At 43.0% G+C, this 5,431-nt stretch overlaps 1 pseudogene; it reads left to right on the top strand.

The window, feature by feature from the left end:
* The first annotated feature begins 3,285 nt into the window (after window positions 1–3,285).
* On the top strand, window positions 3,286–3,671 carry LOC118143237 (ATP synthase F(0) complex subunit g, mitochondrial pseudogene; annotated as a pseudogene).
* Window positions 3,672–5,431: the final 1,760 nt, after the last annotated feature.

Below are 5,431 nucleotides of genomic sequence, written 5' to 3'. Positions count from 1 at the left end.
GCTGTCCCAGGAGTCCAGGTAAGAGAAGCCATGGCCCAAAGGAAGGTAGAGGCCAAAGAGAGGAGGAAGAGATTTTTAGAAATAAATTTCAGAATTTATGTGTTTTCCTTTTATACATATTAATAGAAAAAAAATCCACAAGAAAGCATGGCTTATTATATTTTATTTTTCAGCTTTAGGTACAGAAAATTGAAGTAAATGTATTTTTCTCAATTCATAGCACACTGTATTCTTTGGCCTCGAAGGCCTCTTTCTTTTTTTACCCTCCTCTCATCTTTTTTTTTTTTTTTTTTTCAAGAGATGAGGTCTTGCTCTATCACCCAGACTAGAAGACTGTGGCCATAACTCACTGCAGCTTTGAATTCCCAGGGACAAGTGATTTTCCTGCCTCAGCCTCCCAAGTAGCTGGGATTACAGGCATGTGTCACCACACCTGGCTAAAATTTTTTTTTTTTTTGAGACGGAGTCTCGCTCTCTGTCACCCAGGCTGAAATGCAGTGGTGCGATCAGGGCTCACTGCAACCTCGGCATTCTGGGTTCAAGTGATTTTCCTGCTTCAGCCCCGAGTAGCTGAGACTACAGGCGTGTGCCACTATGCCCAGTTAATTTTTTATATTTTTAGTAGAGATGGGGGCCAGGATGGTCTTGATCTCCTGACCTAGTGATCTGCCCATCTCAGCCTCCCAAAGGCATGAGCCACTCCACCCAGCCCTGGCTAAATTTTTAAAAATGCTTTGTATAGATTCATTCTCACTATGTTGCCCAGGCTGGTCTCAAACTCTTGGCCTCAAGTGATCTTCCTGCCTTGGACCCACCAAAGCACTAGAATTATAGGCATGAGCCACTGCACTGGGCCCAACTTATACCCTTTCATTCCCTTTCCTCTCCCTATCCCTATAGACAACTCTCCTAATGTGTTTACTGTGTACCCAATTATATTGTTCTTGCAAAATATGCATTTTCATTCTGTGTGCACATATTTTACATTTATATAAATGGTACCAGGTTATATATATCATTCTGTATTTTACTTTTGCACGCCACACTATATTTTTCACAATCTATCCCTGCTGCTATGAGTATCTTTAGTTTGTTGCTTCTACTGCTCCCCAGGATTACAGCATTGGATTGACAATACAATGCTACTATTGTATTTGACAATCTAAAGTGCTTTACCATGGAGTGGGGAGATTTCAATGGTAACCTCTGTCTCTCTTGGGTTTGAGTCCCTTCCCCTATTCGGGTCTCAGATTCCCCATCTGTAAAATCAGACTTGTCTTCTACTTCTAATCTTCCATGTAACTTCCCTTATTTTACACACAGGAAAATTTGGTCCAGAGAGTGGGAGTGACTTGATCAAGGTCACACAACAGTTATCAACAGTTCAATTCAATTTAGCCCACATTTATTGAGTGCCAGGCATGGTGCTAAGTGCTTTAAATACTTAAATAACTAAGCCCTGCTGAGTCCTTCCCTGCTAGGGCCTCTAAACAGAGCTGTGTTAATTTTCCAAGAGCAGGTGCAGAGATAGCCTGTGGGCACCAGTCAAATGCAGTAAAGATATTAATAGGATGTAGCCTTAGATAGAATCTAAGACAGCACCTCCACCACTTTAATCAGGCCCCAAAATATTCCTGGCCTCAAGAAAAGAAGTTGGGTACACTGTTTCCTATTTGTAAATCTTATTTATTGCCATAGCATTTACCAATAATTACTGGTCTAATATAGTAAGATAAATCACCCTTGTCTATCTACATGCATAATATTACACAGCAGGAACTATGGCATGAATAAAATTTTATATTCTACTTTTTAAAAATGTTTGTTGTTGCACCATATTAACAGCTACTGTTGATAATTTACTCTTGCTGGACATCAAGCACTTTACATATGATAGCTCATCTAATCTTCATTTCTATGCTATGGGGTAGAAGGGACTATTATTACCCACATTTTATGTATGTATGTATTTTTGTGTGTGTGGAACATTCAACTGACATGTATTTATGTATTTTTGAGATGGAGTCTCGCTTTCTGTCACCCAGGCTGGAGTGCAATGGTGCGATCTCGGCTCACCGCAACCTCTGCCTCCCAGGTTCAAGCGATTCTCCTGTCTCAGCCTCCAGAGTAGCTGGGATTACAGGTGCACACCGCCATGCCCAGCTAAATTTTTTTGTATTTTAGTAGAGATGGGGTTTCACCATGGTGCCCAAGTTGGTCTCGAACTCCTGAGCTCAGGCAATCCCACCTACTTCAGCCTCCCAAAGTGCTGCGAATCCACATTTTAAAGATAACAAAACAGAAGCATAGTAATATTATTTGTCCTAGGTCAGTGAATTTCAAGCACTTTGAATGAAACCCACAGAAGTATAGTTTACATTGCATCCTGGATCACTCGTGTGTGTTTCACAATACTACACTAACCCTTACTGCATAGAACATTCTCTGACTTTTTCTATTCAATTTTTTTCCATGCTAGTCTGAACTACTAAGTTGATTCTATGACTTACTAATGGTTGCAACTCTGTTCGAAAAACAATGCCCTCAATAATATACATACCACAATCATAACAAAATTACACAAAAATTAAAATCATAATAATCTTTAACGTGAGCTTGCATGTCCTGAGCACCCACCCTGTACAAGGTCCCACGCTGCAGGTACTGACAGGTTTGAGTCAAACATGGTCCTGCTACAAATTCCTCAAAATAACATTCAGGTGGATAGGCAATAACATCACAGCAGTGATTGTCAATCCTGGCTGCATCTTAAAATCACCTGGGGTATTTTTAAAATACATAGTGCTGGGACCCTATCCCCAGACTTCTTGATTTAGTTGATCTGAAGTGGAGCCTGGACATTAGCATTTTTTAAAAGCTCCCCAAGTGATTCTAAGGTGCGGCCAGTATTGTGGATCATTGCAATATAGCATGATAAGTGCTAAGTTAAATGAAAGCATAAATTGGGCTCAATGGCTGGTGTCTGTAATCTCAGTTACTTGGGAGGCCAAGACAGGCCAGGAGTTCAAGACCAGTCTTGGCAACATAGTGAGACTCCCATCTCTGAAAATATAGAAAAAAACTTAGCGGGGTGTTGTGGCCCATTCCTGTAGTCCTAGCTACTCAGGAGGCTGTGGCAGGAAGATTGGTTGAGCCCAGGAGTTGGTGGCAGCAGTGAGCTACGATCACACTACTGCAGCCCAGGTGACAGAGTGAAACACTGTCTCTAAGAAATAAAAAATAGCCGGGGGGGGGGGGGGTGACATTCAGCCAGCCGTTTGGGATGACGGACTTTCCATCCCAGAACCATGGCCCAATTTATCTGTAACCTTGTGGAGAAGACCCCGGCGCTGGTGAACGCTGCTGTGACTTATTCGAAGCCTCAGCTGGCCACATTTTGGTACTATGCCAAGGTTGAGCTGATTCCTCCCACCCCTGCTGAGATCCCTAGAGCTATTCAGAGCCTGAAAGAAATAGTCAATAGTGCTCAGACCGGTAGCTTCAAACAACTCACAGTTAAGGAAGCTGTGCTGAATGGTTTGGTGGCCACTGAGGTGTTGATGTGGTTTTATGTAGGAGAGATCATAAGCAAGCGTGGCATCATTGGCTATGATGTTTGAAGACCAATCTTTAACATCTGGTTATATTTTATTTATTTGGACCACGTGTGATCAGACTGCTATCTGAATAAAATGTGTTAAAAAAAAAAAATAAATAAATAAATAATAAGAAAAGGAAAGCATAGAATGGGGGCAACTACCTACCTAAATAAAGGTGTTGAGAAAAGCCTCAGAGAAAAGCTGGTTACTGAGTTGGGTTTCTGTGCTGGACACCTTCTGTCTGACTCTTTGGATCCACTGTCCACCCTACTGTCTGCTCAGTACACTGAATCTGTACAGCTGACATCAATGGGCTCCTTTGCTCCCTGGCTTCCACTCAGGTACTGGCCAACATTCCTGAAGGAGACTGGTGAGAAAGAGGAGATGAATTAACTCCCTGGCTCCTTCCCTGCAAATTTTCCTTGGGCTGGTTGTGATTCTCCTTTAAACGTAACAGCCTCTGGGAGACTGAGACATGAAAATCACTTGAACCTGGAGGTGGAGGTTGCAAAGTGCTGAGATTGCACCGTTGCACTACAGCCTGTCTCAAGAAAGACTGTCTCAAAAAAGGAACACCCCTTTCAAGATGGTTTGGTGTACAGGACTCTTTTTCCAGTTTCCATAATCTCTCCTCCCTCTTCCCATCCATTCAGGTCAAGGGATGTAAACAGTTCAGATAGGTTCCTGAACTATCCCTGTCTTCTCCTACACCCCATCCATATATTGGAAATTAGTCCTTTTGTAAATGAACCTTCCTCACATTGCCCTAATCTGAGTGTGTCATCTGTTTTCTACTGAGGCCCTGACTGATAAAACCTGGAAGCCCTATAGGAATTTGCTGTAAGCACAAGGAAGGGAAAACAATATATGCAGGGGGAGCAGCATGAGGAACGGTAAAGAGGCATGGAAATGTGATTTTGTTTGTTTAATTTCCTTTATTGGTTGAAGGTTAAATTGCTAAATCCCATATTCAGGTCTCAGCCTTAATCTTCCTAGATTTATCAACAGGATTTTACTAGTTAATCACTCTCTTCATCCTGGAACAAATTCATCAGTTGGCCTCCAAGACATCACATTGTTTTGGGTTTTTTGGTCCTTCTGGTTACTCTTTTTCAGTGTCCTTTTTCTGGCTCCCTTGTGTCTTCATCTCCTTGGTGCTCAATGATGGAGTTCCAAGGGCTGTCCTTGATTCTCCTTTCTCTCTATTACAACTCACCATTATCATCCAGTACCACGGCTTTAAATACCCAGGCTGGAGTGCAATGGCGCGATCCTGGTTCACTGCAACCTCTGCCTCCCAGGTTCAAGCAATTCTCCTGCCTCAGCCTCTTGAGTAGCTGGGATTACAGGCGTGTGCCATCATGACCAGCTAATTTTTCTATTTTTAGTAGAGACAGGGTTTCACCAAGTTGGCAAGGCTGGTCTCAAATGCCTGACCTCAGGTGATCTGCCCGCCTTGGCCTCTCAAAGTGCTGGGATTACAGGCGAGCCACCACGCCCGGCCTTATTTTTATTTATTTATTGAGACAGAGTCTTGCTCTGTTGTCAGGCTGGAGTGCAGTGGCATGATCTCGGCTCACTGCAACCTCCGCCTCCTGGATTCAAGTGATTCTCCTGCCTCTGCTTCCTGAGTAGCTGGGATTACAGGCACGTACCACCATGCCCAGCTAAGTTTTGTATATTTAGCAGAGATGGGTTTCACCATGTTGGCCAGGCTGGTCTTGAACTCCTGACCTTGTGATCCACCTGCCTCGGCCTCCCAAAGTGCTGGGATTACAGGCGTGAGCCACTGTGCCCAGCCATTTTTAAATTTTTTTAAGAGACAGTTCTTG

Source organism: Callithrix jacchus, chromosome 7 (genome assembly GCF_049354715.1).
Source record: "Callithrix jacchus isolate 240 chromosome 7, calJac240_pri, whole genome shotgun sequence".
Taxonomy (NCBI): domain Eukaryota; kingdom Metazoa; phylum Chordata; class Mammalia; order Primates; family Cebidae; genus Callithrix; species Callithrix jacchus.
The sequence above is the reverse complement of the archived record's forward strand: the minus strand, read 5'-3'. Positions and strand labels throughout refer to the sequence as shown.